The following is a 14,665-nucleotide window of genomic DNA, read 5'->3' on the forward strand; positions in this document are numbered from 1 at the left end:
GAGATGGGCTTTTACTGCGAGCACGGCACCTTGATGTCTGAACACTGCTGTTAATTAGCATGTATTGGTTTATAATTGCACCGGGGAAGTCAGAGCAGCAGTGACCTCACCATCAGCTAATTCTTGACAAAGAAGGAGAATCTGGGGGCACCTGGAGCACAGTGCGGCACTGCAGCCCTTTCCCAGCCGTGATTAATCCCCAGGAAATGTTCTGTGGTCAGGCCATTACCACTCAAATCTGTGGATGAAAATGAATCAGAGCAGCGTATGACTGTGGGAAAATTGTCACCAAACTTGGATGGTTTTGCTTTGTTTCACCACAAAATTATTAATGAAGCATTGAAACGGAGATGGATCTCTGACTGTAACCTGACATTAACCCCTTAGTGGACCCAGTCAGGCTGCTGGTAGCTGCGTTCATGGGAGAGCAATTCCGCACTTCAGCTCCTGGCCGTGTGGAAATTCTTTAAATCAAGACAGAGAGACTGAGCTGTGAGTTTTACTGATGATGGCTGCCCCGTCTGGGTGTCTGCCTTGGCTGAACTCCTGCAGTCCTCTCCCAGCCTGCTCCGAGCGGCACGCAAAGCCTGGTGCGGATTCTACCTCCTCCTCCCGCATCCCCCCACCCCTCTTCTCTGCCCTCCTTGGGCGGTGGGTTTTCTCCTCCCAGAGGTTTGTGAGTGGGAGCTTCCTCGCGGGGCCCTGAGGTCCCTGCCGTCACCTCCAGCCCCGCAGAAGCATCTCCTTCAGCTCCGAGATCCCAGCGTGCAGTCTGTGGGGTGGCTGTTTGGAGAGCATCCTTCTCAGGGCTGGACCACGCCATGAATCAGGACGTATAATGAGATTCCTGGCAACGTGTCTGCCTCTTACAAATGCCTTCTGGAGCAGCCTGCCAGACAGATCCACAAGTGCAGCCTCCCTCTGCCGCTCAAAAATGAAAGAGAGCTTTGTGAAGCCACCACAACCAAATCTTTCTTGTGGGTGGATAGGCAGCAGCAGTCAGCCTGCACGCAAAGCCCTGCTTGTGCCACAAACCTGCGGCGGTCCGTGAAGGGAGGAGTGGGAGAGAGGCAGGGGCTGTAGAGGAGCTGGGACACGTGGGAGGGCAGAGAAGGGAGAGGCGTGCGGGTTGTGGTGTGAGGAAGGAGATGCGATGGGGAGAGACAGTGTAATGACGCACGGGGCTGTAGGAGGAAGATGGGAGAGGGACCGGATCGCACGGCACAGGGTGCACGGCGGAAGGATGCTGGGGTTTGCGTGGAGCTCGCCCAACAACCACGACAGCCCCCACACGTGGGCTGAGATGTAAGAGCCACGGAAAGAAATCTGTTTGTGCTTTACAGACAGTGCCTCAGAGATTGGGGTGTGTTTGGCCCCTCAGCAGGGGAAGGGGACCGTCCAGTGACGAGGCTGGGCTGCACACCGCGGGCTTGCTTCAAGCAGGCTCGGCTCTGCTCTGCTCAAGCCCCTGGGCTGCGAGAGGAGGCAGCCGGCTGAGCCAGCCACCCTCGCCCCTCTACAGAGCCCGGTCAGCAGCCAGCATCTCCACTGAGGGGCTGGGGAGAAACGGCAGGTACAGGAGAATCGGCCTGAAACCAGGCTTCTGGTGCTGGGGAAAGAGCCGCAGTGCTGGATCTGCCCGGAACAGCCTGCTCAGGGAACTTAGTGCGCAGAGGGAATTTAATTCAGTAACTGATTTTTCCTATAGGTATATATATAAAAAAAGTTTGAGGTAGAAAGAGTCAGAAGTGTGTGTGCATAGCCTCAACTTCGAAATTTCATCTCAAAGCAAAAGTATATATATATACATATTTTGAAGTGTATTCATTTAAAATAATAAAAAAGAGCCCTGAAAAAGGAGCGAATTCTTTGGCTAATAGGATCCACAGGGAAACTAAAAGAACTTAATAGCTCTGCAGCAAAGTCTGTGCAGCACCTTCAGGTAGAGGAGCGCTGAAGCAGGAGCGTGGGGTTGGGTGGGGAGGGGAAGGGAAAGGGAGAGGGGGAAGGAGAAGAATGAGGTCTCAGAAACTGTAAGTGCCTGAAAAATGATGTCAGGTGTCAGAGGTTTACCTGAAGGGCTGCAGGTCACTGCTGCGTTATGTTGTCCTGAGGACATCAGTGGCCTAGTAACCCTGACAGGTTCTCGTTGGTTTTGTGCTCGTAGCTCACCATCACCATCAATCCCAATTCATTAGGAAGGGAGACGTGTAATTTGCCTATTGTGTCATTAGCGAGCATGGATAATCGGCAGCGATATTGCAAACCCGCACATCCCCATGGCAGAGCCCAGCCAGGCAGAGGGGGGTGGATGGGGGATTGTAAGAGCAGAAATAAAATGAAGTGGTTTTAATTTTTCAGGGAACCAGACCATTTCTGTGGGTGAGAATGGGGCTGGAATGCTTTAGTAATCTAATACGGTGCCAGGCCTGCTTCTGCGCCGCTGCGCCCCGGTGCTGCTAGGGAGCACGTGGAAAAAATACCGTGGCTTTTCAGAGACGAATATATGTCTCCTAAACTGCATGGCACACACGCATAAAAGAACTCAGGCAAGGTTTCCTAAAGCTCCATTCAAAGTGGGCTGTGATAGCTAACTGTTGTATTTATAATACTTCCTGTTGCACTTTGTGGTTTAAATCGATTTCAATATACTGGATTTTAACCGTGATACCACTGCTGGTTGTACTCTTCCTCACCGAGTCCATTCTCTCTCTCTTTATATATATATGTACACACATTTATATTTATAGACCTATGTGATCCACACAGTTGTGGTTACCGAACCACATGCTCTGCTGCCTTAAACGTAATTTAAAATGTGCAGTATAACATTGGATGTGCTGACAGTATCCAAGTACCAGTGGCCGAGGGGCAGCATCTTTCCTTGGTGATAACGGCTCCCAAAGAAGAGGGAAGAGGCGAGGGCCGGGCTTGCAGCTGATGGGACCATCAGCTCCTCCCCGGAGGAGCTCCATCTCAGCCGAGGCCACTGTGCAAAGCCCCAGGTGACACCTGGAAGGCTCACCAGGTGAGTTTTTCTGACAGACCAGGCCATTTCAGCAGATGTGTGCAGAAGATCCCTGGAGCAGCAGCGCCCTGCAGCCAGATTACCCTCAACAGCCCATTCCCCGTGTTTGAAATGCATCGAGGCAGCACGTGTTGAAGCATCCGCGCGGTGCTGGGGAGCGACACAGTGACTTGCCTGGCTGGCTGTGCCTATGCTAAGGGGACCAGGGAGTGCTCCCCTGCTCCAGATGTGCAGCCCAGCTGCACCCACAGGCACGGCGGGATGAGCCGGTGCTTTGCACCCGCACGATGCAGTGGGTGCCACTACCCACGGTCATCGGCAGAGTAACAGCATTCCCCACATCACCTGGCTGCGGGGAGAGAAAACCCTGCAATGCTTCTAAGAAATTCTTAGTTGCATTGAAGAAAATCATGCAAATATTTAGGCAGATGCTTACTTATCTCAAACCAGAAAAGCAAATTGCATATTCCACACCCAACAGGAGGAGACTGCTCTGTTCCCTGCTTGCCAAACGAAAGGCCCTTCTTAGGACAAGCCAGAGGTGCACCAGCAACGTGGCAGAATCTGCAACACCACTTCCAGCCTGCCTGCACGGCCCATTCGGCAGCTGTCACCTGTATGAATCTTGTCACAGCAAAAAATGAATATATATAATACTGAGGTGGGCTGCAATCATCCCAGTCTTGGCAAGATGAAGGCCACAAAGTAGATTAAATGAAACAGAGCTCTTTTAGAACAAGCTTAATTTTTGACTGGGTTTGAAGCCAATTGTGCTTAGGCTTTCTTGTTATCACTGGAGTGGCAATTATGGCTTTGCCTGCAAAACCCTCAGTCCAGCTCTGAACAGGCCCTTGTCACCTCCCACACAAATTTAACATTTCCTTTCTCCATCAGTTTCTATCTCAAGAACAAAATTGGCCAGAGCTGCAATAAAGGGAGGATATCCTGAGACCTTAGGCTATGTTTGTACGTGGAAATCGATCTCCTGGGCTGGAACTGTGATTCACACTATGGAGGAGTAAAACCAGTATTTTGTACCCAATTAACACAGGAAAATCCTGGTCAAGATTGGGGTTTTTCATTTTCCTGTCATCCAAGTCTCTGTAAAACCAGAGGCTTGGCCTGTCATGTTCTTTGCAAACTAGGAGGAAAATCAAACTGGAGCACGGCATACTCTGCAGGGCACATCCCTTGAAGAGACAGCATCCATCCTCACCCTGTGATAGAGCACACCCGTCTCCAGCAGATCTCCATATCGCTCTGGAAGAGGACATGCCTTACTTGCAGTCGTTGTTCAACCAACTCACTTTAATGAGGTCTTCTGAAAGAAGACAGATTTCTCTCAGGAGACCGCATATGCAGGACCATGCCCCTGCTTATCCATTCGGAACTGAAAACCGAACCATTCTAGAGCACCGTGTGGATCCCCTTCAGAGCACAGTGTCAGCCTGCAGACAGAAGTCCCCATCTGACACAGCACAGTCATCCACGGGTGCTGAATCCACCATAGCCAAGCCAGCCAGTAGAGTAGATCTGTTTTATGGAGTTTATTGTCTCAGCACAACAGACTAAAAATGGATTCTGCAGACACAGCATTAAAGGAACAGCCATTTCCCCCGCTGATTAGTTTAGGTTATAATTACAGTTTTGTTGTTGGTTTAGGATCACTATAAACCAGGCCCTGCTAGAGTACACATGGAAACAGCAGTAATTTAAACAAGCCAAAATCAGGCCACTTCCATTCTCATCTAAATACAGAGCGGTCTCAGGTTAGGCACTGCAGCTCTGTGATGGAGAGCTCTGCTCAAAGTTCTTCTCTCTTCTCTCCTGGTTTTACCAGAATCCTGTGTGGCCCAGACCACAACCATCTCCACATCTTTCTCTCATGCTCTCCTTGAGAAAAAAATATTTGTGAGACTAGGTTGCCCCGTGCCCTACCAAGAGCTTGCACGAAGTACATACAAACCCAGCAATCAATGATTTGGCCTGAGCTCTCCCTTCTCTGACCATTTGAAGCATCACCCCCTCATTCCATAGCTTAATTGGACAGAATCACTTTAACTTCTCTGCAGCCTATTCAAATTAGAAGCACATCGATCCCAGGAAGAGCCTGGGATCCAACCTGAGCCCCAGCTGTTGCTCGCAGCTAAGTGAACTGCTTACCCAGAACCTGATAGAACTATCATCCTCATCCGACGGTTTCAGTCTGACTGGCTGGTAGAGACTGCACAACTGACTGGAGAGGAAACCTTGGGTTAAATCACGCCGGGTGTGGAGAGATCTGCCCGAGCTTGTTCTCCTGCCAAATAGACAACATACAGCAGCAGAGAACAGGTGGCACCTCCTATACAGCTGGGATGTAACTCAGACAGGGGCTATAGCTTGGATGGCAGCTCTGAGAGCATCCCGCTTTCCCTGCGCTCGGTCTGTCCTGTGTCACTGGTCCCTTCAGCTATGGGAACTCGATACACAGTGGTGATGTGGGCTGAGGCCTCCCAGGTGTGATATTACTGTTAGATCTGGCCTAGCAAGAACCTCTGCAAGAACATCACTTTGTAGCATGCTGTCGGGAGGCTATGAAGGAACAGCCAAGGTACCATCCAGAAAACACAGCCAATCCCAAATACATCCCTTGGTTTGCCTTCTCCATTCTCACTTTTCTCCATGAGTTCCTCAAGGAGTAGAACAGAGCAGATGTGCCTGTGGAGCCCAGCACTGCTTAAGGGAAGGGGCATTGGACTGCGAGCTTTGGGGCTGAATGCAGGTCTTTCTTTGACCTCAGGGCCCCTGCTCGGAGGTGCTGGGTTGCCAGAACCATCCCTTCCATCTCTCCTTTATCGCCGACTGTGTTGTCTGGCACAGTCAGAGTCACTGCTCTGTTTATTTGGTCATTTTGGGGGTGGGGGGAGGGGGCCGAGGGTATAATTTTCAGCAGTCTATGACAGCATAATTAGGTAAATATAAATGAAAGAAAAACACACTCTTGAAGTCCAGGGACTTTCACATATTTTCCCTGTTATTCCATCTCACTGGAAAAATAAAAGCTACTCAGCATGAACATTTATTAGCAATTAGTATGTGGGGCACTTGGGACCTCCTGGGACAACTAGGTAATTAAAGCTTCCCACAGCCTTCTCCCTGGATTTTGCCACCCTGTGCTCCTGTCTGGTCTCAGCCCTGCCTGTCCATGACAGGACGCTGGGCATTTGTGAGGCTAGGACCTGAGGCATCAATAGCATCTGATAGCTCAGACAGCTCAGAGCAATATTGTGGCTGCAGTCTGCCAGGCCAAAAACTCCAGAGCATCCTCACCCTTACCCAGAGTCCGTTAACCAACAAATGAAGCAAATCCCCTTAGAAAAAGGAAAAAAAAAAAGGGTACCGGTACCATGTGAAACCACCATAAAAGGGCAATAAAAAGATCGAGATCAGCAGCCCAACAGTCTGCATCTTCACCACGACATCGCTGTGAACTTTTCTATTCTCTGCCCATCTAGAAACACACTGAGCAGCTCCTTTGAAATCAAAGTCTTTGCACATATATTGAAGACAGAGTCTGTCAGCTTAGTTTAAACTCAAGTGATAGACTTGGGCGTATGTTAATGCAAGGTTTAGGAATCAACTTTGCCATCAGGATGAGGAGTGTTTCCAGGAGGCTGTTTGTCTCTGAAGGAAGGCAGTTTTTGGCAGGGGCAAGATTTAAACCTTCCCCTGCAACGCTGGGAGCCTGAGCAGCAGGGCACTGTGCAGGTGTGAAGAGCAGGAACTGGTGCTGGCTTGCTCACTGCCTCACCTGCCCAAAGGATAAGAGAAACACCAGGATGGACAGGCCTAATACCCTTGCAGAGCCTACTGATGTTTTTGTATTTTATACCTTTTTTTTACTTTCCTAGATCAGAGTTTGAGGTCTTGGTTTCTCCTCATGAAATGAAGAGATTCAGTACAGGTAAACTTTATGCATAAGGTCCTTGAGAAACCCTCATCTCGTAAAGGTAGCACTCAGAACCCAGATTACATGTTTTAGCAGTAAATAAATAAAAAAAAATAATCCCCCCCCCCCCCCATTTTTCAGTCACTTTGTTTTAAGTCTGCTATCTAACAGTAGTCACAAATGAAGCTGGCTGCTGCGGGAGATCAGAGGCACTTTCAAAGTTTTACAGAATGTCTTCTGAGGGTCATGGTGAAGGTAAAATTGAGCATTAGGAGAGAAGTACTTACTTTTACAGACAACAAAATGAGAACAGAAAAAACATTAAAGATCAGATTAACTTGTTACCACATGTAACTGTAACTGCAGACTGCTCGAGCGCTCTGAGGACTGTACAGACACTAAGGGGCAGGCTGCCATCACCAGTGTGAAACTGCACCACAGCTAAAGGTCCAGCCCTGCCACAAACAGGGCTGCTCTGATGCGGAACACCATGTGCTTCAGGGCTTGGTGACACTCAGCCTTTCGGAGCTGGGCCAGGTGAGGAACCAGAGCCCCTCTCCTCTGCTCCAGCCACCATGTCCCCTTCCCCGGTCCTCCCAGCCATCGCTGACTGGCTTGCTGGCATTCAGCCCTATAAGGTGGTAGTTCATGTTTGCAGGATGCATTCTCACAGCTGCAGTTTGTGCCACCCTGGAAAAGACAAACACGGTTAAGTCTCAAGACAACATTTCAGTTGGACTTTTTTTTTTTCTTGCTGGGAGCCTCAAAGCTTGTCAGTTGTGCAGCCAAACTGCAACCTTGCTGCTGTGAGTAGGGCCAAGCCTGGGTTTGTTCTCCTGATGAAGAGCGAGATGGGAGAGGACCAGAACTGAGACAGAGCTGGGCTTCCTCTTCCTGCTCCTGCTGGGAGAAGGGAAAGGCTGGGAGGACAGTGACAAGCACCGAGCTGCAGCTCCTTCCTCTCCAGCGTGGAGAGCCACCCTGTTCCCACCTTGAACGAGGAGTGCTGACTCTATTAGAGCACAGACCCCAAGGACTGGACTTGCCCCAGAGAGTTCAGAGTCCAACCAGGCTGATGCTGTCAGGTCCTACCACCCACCTGCCCAGAAGCTGCATTCCACCCCCCGGATTGCAGCGGGGACAGGCAGGTCCCAGCCCAACCTGCTGCCACCACCACCTAAAGCCTTTGAACATGACTGCTGGCTTTCAATCTGAAATTCTAGCTTCCAACCAAGTAAATAATTGTACGTCACATTTATTTACTGCCTCCAATAATTCTTTGCTGGCCCTTTCGGTTTGGACGTAAGTGACTTTTTAATATATATTTTCTCACACTGGTGGCACATAATAAAGTAATAATGTAATTACTGCAGCCATAAATTTGTCACCTTGGTAAGTAATTTTTATGACTTAGAACAAGAAAAGAAAAGTGTGTCTCCTTTTCTGCAGTGATGTGGTTTGTGGTCACAGGCACTTTAAGGGGTGGGTTAGTTTGTGTCATTCTCCTGATTCAGGCACTTAGAATTTGTTTATACTTTGACCGAGTCGTTCCTCAGCTGCCTGCTCAGTGATATTAAAACATTTGCAGAATTCAACCCCCTTGCAAATCACAGAAACCTCATCTGGGAAGCTGGGCACTGAAAAGCAAGGCACAGAAGAGTTAACAGCCTCCTGATCTCATCTGGTACACCTAGGAACAATGCAGGCACACCATCGTTTTCCTAGGAAAAAGGGCATCAGAGTAACAGACTGGTAAAAAATCAGTACTGAAAGGGACGCCAAGCAGCCTCACCCCAGGACAGAATCACTCATTCCCTGCTATTGCTGACAGATGTTTGCCCTCTCCTTGAAGAGGCACAATGATGTAGAAGCCAACATTTCTCTAGAAAACATAACCTGGAATTTCACTGTCTTCACAGGGAGGAAGATTTCTCTTTTCCCTAGGATTTATAGTTCTTGCTGCCACTCTCCCAGTTCCTCCCAAATACACCACGCAGAGCTGTGGCAACATTTTCAGGTTTCAGAAAACTCAAGAGTGTTTGGAATGAGTTTTCACAGCGATACCTCTGATTCATAAAAGTACTGCAAATAGCTTGCTTTTTAAAAAGCAACTTTTCATAGTGACCTTATTTTAGTATAATATTGTAATAAAACACATTTCAAGTCATGAAGTTACAAATAAAAAGAGAATACTAATATTCATTTTGAGAAATCAGATCGGAAATTTCCAGCTGTGCTGCACTGCTTCATTAGGACTATTTTTGTTTGATCTGTAAATTAATATTTTCTTCTTGCAAAGGTTTTATTTTGGATAAAATAGTGTTTTCCGAGAGGCAAATACTTCATTAGAATTTTCTTAATCACTTGTAGCCCCATGTCAGCAGGGTTGATTTCAACGCCTTAACACTAGGTGTATGTTTGAGCACTCCATGGCATCAGAGCAGCAGTTTTCAGTTTCCTGTTCTCTTTTCCATCTCAACACAACATATCCCTCTAATTCAAGGAACTATGAACTGGATTCAGTGTGCTGCCAATCTGCATCCAAATAGCTAGTATTAGTGAATTTTTCCCATTTCAAAACTCTCCACATGAAAGTGCCAAAGTATTTGAGACATGCAAGTTGTGAGTTACGCTCCAGGATGCAGATCTGTGGGCAAACTGAAGTACAGAGCAGGTACATGACTCACTCCAATTTAACGCTAGAAGCCAGTGGCAGAGCTGGAGTCCGTAGCTAGAAACCTCTGCACTTAAAGCAGAAGCTTTCAGATCTTTTCAATTTTCAGTTTTCCCTGGTGGAAAGAAGGATCCTGCTGGTGATTCCCGTATCACATATCTGAATGTGCATTTCTCAGCCACCTTTCAAGGACCTCCAACAAACAGGTCATGACCCCACAGGGGACCTAATGGCCCTCAGGGGCAAAATGCCTCTCCCCAGGGTGGGTTTTGCTACCAATTCTGAATGATTGCTGCAGAAGAGAGAAAAATCAGATAAGAAGACTCTTTCCTTGTCCACCGGGATAAAAATTCCCTGCCACAGTAGGAAAGGGGGTAATCATGATTACAGGGCTCCTGAAAGCCACCAGACAGCGATCCCTTGAAAGACAGGTTCACACATTTTGCCCTGTCATAGTCAGGGGCTCCTCCTGACAAACTAGTTGCTGCTGCTACTAAAGCAGCATGTTTTATTCATGCCAAAGAGTGTTCTTTTGGCCGTGTCAACATCAAGCAAATGCAGCACAGAGTGGGCCAGTTGGGTTCATCCCAGGAAATCATTTATCTCCCTCAGGGAAGTGCTGTGCAATGCCCTTAAGCCCTCGCTGATATTTAATGGTGCGAGCCTGATGCTTAAGCACCGTCCCTGCACTGAAGTTGTCTTGCTTCTGCGTTGCTTTAAGGCAACAATCGCTAGCGTTTGCAAAGGCTGAGGGGAAGGATTTGTTTAATGCAGCCCCAAGCCCCTGCCCTAATGGGTTGTTAATCCATACCCAGTGCATCGAATTTGCCAGCTGACTCCCAGGGGTCCCCAACATGCCTCCATCCTCCAGACGTTTGCAGGCAGCCTGTGGTTTCCTGGGATCCCCTTGGGAAAAAGAACAGTGACTGTAATAATAACCCCCACACAGCCCCCTCCCTCCTGACCCAAAAGCAGTTGGCAGCCAAAGTGATATGCACATTACTGGATTTATATGAAGTGCTGCTGAGCAAGAAAGATTTGAGGGGGTTTAACAGCTAGATGGGACCGAGAGATGATCTCAGTGCATTGGCTTGTGCTGCGAGGAAGGGCGAGAGCTTTAAAGCAACAGAACAGGAGAAGCCTGCAGAGAGTGGAGGTGTCTCCTCCTGTCCCCACGGGACAGCCAGCACACCCGAGGCACTGTCAGGAGCCGCAGTAGGACCCCGACTGTGCGAGGCAGTTGAATATGCACTACCCAGAAGTGGCCTTAGGTGACAAGACTGTGGGTAAATGATGTAATCTCAAATGATGCTTATACCCCAGGTCTGCCTGGTACAGGGGCAGAGAGAGAAACTAGGTTGTGTTTTCTCATGTAGACCCCCATCATACTACAGTGCTGGAAAAAGCAAGGGCCTCCTGAACATGAAAGAGGGTTTTATCCAGCCATCAGGCTTGTACTTGATCCAAGTCTGGAAGGATGTCTTACTGCTGGAGTTTACTAGCTCCTTGGTGATGTTTAGAGCGGATGCTGTGTGTTAATTTGCCCTGTGATAGCAGGGTGAATTTCTGTGCATCTGCAGGCTCTGATAATGCTGGCCAGGGACAGACTTCACCCACAGGGACGGTGTGCTTTGCCTCTACACGGACCACCTAGATGCCGACTGGGAGCACCCCCTGCTAGCAGCTGAGACACAGCTCTGCCAATAGCCAAAAACTTGCAGCAATAGCCTGTTGCTCCCCTGGTCCTGCTGACGGGTGCTGTGCTGCAGCCCTCTCCCCACTTCCCCAGGTCAGAGTTTTCTTCCCAGGCCTCAGCTGCATTTCTGTCCAGATCTGCAATGCCTTCACACCATCTCAGGGTCCCTCTTGGTAAAGTCTGTCAGTCTCATGGAACTGGAGCTCAGCTCAGGGCATCTCAACAAAGCAAACTAGCACCTACTAGAAAAGAAGGTAAGAGCACCCACTAAACACCAACCAAGTGATGAAGTCTCAGCAGGAGACTTAAATCACGTTCATCAGGGGTGAGGAGCTGTGGGATTAACCCCTTTGGTTGCTCCTCACTCCTTTCAGACAGAAAAGCTTTTAATAGGTCAGCAGATAAAAAAGCAGCAGCAAAAACATTCCTTATCTCCCCTGCCATGCCTGGGCTCTGTAATACAACTGATTCCTGCGATGTGCAGACCTACTCAAACAAGTTTATCTTCATTCGAGGAATAGTCATACAGTGAGATTGCAATGTAATTACCTTCTCACAAACCCTAACTGGAAATCTTCACATCCAGTCATTAGCTTTAAGACAGGCAGACAGGCAATTATATCTGAATAAATGACTGAGAAATGAATCCAGGAGACTCTCAGCCCTGATTCAACCTCCAGTTCACCATCTTGGGCACAGCAGCAAGCTGTCCATCAGGCCTACCTGTACCTGGCATGATCCTTTGCTTGCCCTGCACCAGTCATCCTGGCCATCCCAAGAGTCCCACAGGTGCCCCAAGACCTCCCTCCCTGTGATCCTGGCATGGGCAAGCTACCGGCCTGCCTCCCCTGTGGTCTGGGATGGGCCTGGGTAACCTTGGCAAGGTCTTGCCCGAGGCTCCAACACCTCCCAAGTATTTCACTCTTGGCTGAACTCCTCCTTCACCTTTTCCCTTCCTCTCTTTTCTCAGTAGGTTTATAAGCCTCGATGCTGAATGTGTGAAGTCTCCCAAACAGGTGAGCAATAAAACATCCGAGACCTCATTGCAGGGGAGGCGGCAGCACTACAGTCTCGTGGTTAGAGCACGCAGGCAGCAAGCCAGGACACTTGGGATCAATGCCTGGCTCAAGCCTAAACTTGCTTAGTGGCCCTGGGAAAGTGGCAGAAGGAAGTGGGCTTTCCACAGCAGCTGGGTTTCCCTCCACGCAGTGCTTCAGTGGCATCAGCTTTTCTGAAGGGCCCAGCATCCACTAGTACCCAAAGTGGCACCAAAAGTCGCCCAGGCTGTTAGGAACAGCTCTCCCTCCACTGAGGTCATCAACCTTCCTCTTCCTCGTTCCCCTCTAAGACTGGAACACCACAGCTGGCTGGATTTCAAGCCTTTCCCAAGGAGGGTGGGTGAGTTGCACTGAATGCATTTCCCAGCCCTGCTTTTTTCTGAAAGCTGTTTTTAAAAGCCAAATGCAATGCTCCCCCCCACAGACCCCTCTAAAGGCTCTGCATTTAATGGTCCTCCTGTGGGTGCCAGCATTACCATATACCTACAGGAGAAAGGGCAGGCTCATAATGGAACTGCCAGCCACCTCACGGTACCCACGATATTGATTCAGGGGCTGCTGTCTGTTACTCACCAGGTCTGCATTCTTGCTCCCCTCCCTCCATTTTACCATCAAGATGGATATTTTATCTTGTGTGATTATTTACTTAACGGAACACAGGTATTTGCAGCCTAGAGGGTATTCCCCACTGGGAGGCTGGAATAACAGTTTTGCACTGCACAGCACATCAGGCTTTGGGAGTACTGACAGCATCCTTTACAGGGGGAGATGGCGGTGTTTGGGAGGAGGAGGAGGAGCCAAAGCAGCTGAAGAGGTTGTTTGATTGTTTCCTGGTTGTGAAGAAAGTCAGCTGGTTATAGAGAGAAAAGAGGAGGAGGGAGAAGGCAGAGAAGGTGGCGGGGGGGGGGGGAAGGGGGGGTGGCCTGCTGACGATGGGAATGACACTTCTGGCACCAGCTTTGTACATATGGAAGCCTGGATTCCTGGCGAGCCTGGGCTGTGGGTGGCCAGGTCTCCCTTATCTCCCCGGGGAGGGTGCTTCCTGGATGCTGTTTCTCCTCCCACCCCCAAATGAAACAGCTACAACTCTCCCTTTGTCTTCTGCAGAAACCTCGAATTAACGTCTTGTTACGATGCACAGGGGAAGGAGCCTCGCCGCATGCTCTCCTTCCCCATGCTCCCACACTGCCGACAAGGCAAATTCATTTGGCTGCGGCAAGTCCCAGCAAGACCCCTGCAGCAAGGGCTGGAGCTCTGCTCGCTGCTGGGTGACAGGCAGCCAGGACCCTTCCCTCTGCTCTTCCAGAAAGCCCCTCACAAGCCCTGGCAGCAACTGCGCCGGAGTCGCAGGCACTCCCAAACCGCAGGCAGATCAAAACCAGATGATGGAGATACGTGCCCCCTACAAGCAAGTCAGTGCCAGGCCCGAGGAACCGTGGTGAACCCTCTCTCTCCCAGCAGGGCACAGCACTCCGAGCTCCCGGCTCACCTCACGGAAAGCTGAACTCCCACACAGCCCCAGTTCGGCACCACGGAACCCAAGGGGAGGCCCAGGCTGGGAGGGCCCGGCCTGCAGAGGAAGCGCTGAGCTTGTCCTCGGGCTGGAGTGGGGCTGCGAGCAGTGCGGCGCTCCCGGGGGCAGCTGCAGACTCACGACTTCCACTGCGGTATCCCGATCCCGATCCCAATCCCAATCCCAATCCCAATCCCGATCCCGATCCCGATCCCGATCCCGATCCCGGCCCCGGCCCCGCGGCCGCCCGGCCCTCACGGCAGATGGCCGTTGGGCCTGTCACATGCCTCGCGTCCTGCCCCCTGATTGGCTGGCGTGGTCTATATAAGCCGCGTCCCAGCAGAAAGTGCTAGAAATCGGGCTGTGGCTGAGGGGGAGGAGGGCTGGGGAGGGAGGAGCTGATAAGCAGAATTAGGGGGTTTTAAGCGTGCTGTGCTTTTCTTTTTCTGGACCACACAGGCCTTCCCTGAGGTATCGTTCCTAGCAAAATTAGACCACTGCGAGATTTATTGGCTGAGGGGAGAGCTGGAGTTCAGTTCTCTGTCGTCAGGCTCATAGGCAGTAACTCCAGTCAGGCGCGCGGCCTACCCCCTCTGTGCGAGGGGCAGGCAGGCGTGCTCAGGGCCTTCCTCCCCTCGCTGTTGTCTGGTGGGGGATGTAGCTGGGTTGTGGTCACCCCCATGAGCAGGTTTGGGGCTGCTCGTGCCCCCTCCCACCCCCCCCCCCAGCAGGGCTGGGTGAGATGGAAGCCGGGCAGGAGGTGGC

General features: G+C 50.3%; 1 long non-coding RNA gene across 2 annotated transcripts; it reads right to left on the reverse strand.

The window, feature by feature from the left end:
* Positions 1-4,560: 4,560 nt before the first annotated feature.
* On the reverse strand, positions 4,561-14,098 carry LOC138690771 (uncharacterized). 2 transcript variants are annotated; one of them, XR_011329555.1, is made up of 3 exons: positions 13,877-14,098; positions 10,445-10,539; positions 4,561-7,649 (listed from the first exon to the last, which is right to left on the reverse strand). It is a non-coding gene; the product is annotated as an uncharacterized lncRNA (long non-coding RNA). The 2 variants fall into 2 exon arrangements; XR_011329556.1 differs by lacking the exon at positions 4,561-7,649 and adding an exon at positions 8,641-8,680.
* Positions 14,099-14,665: the final 567 nt, after the last annotated feature.

Source organism: Haliaeetus albicilla, chromosome 23 (assembly GCF_947461875.1).
Source record: "Haliaeetus albicilla chromosome 23, bHalAlb1.1, whole genome shotgun sequence".
Taxonomy (NCBI): Eukaryota; Metazoa; Chordata; class Aves; order Accipitriformes; family Accipitridae; genus Haliaeetus; species Haliaeetus albicilla.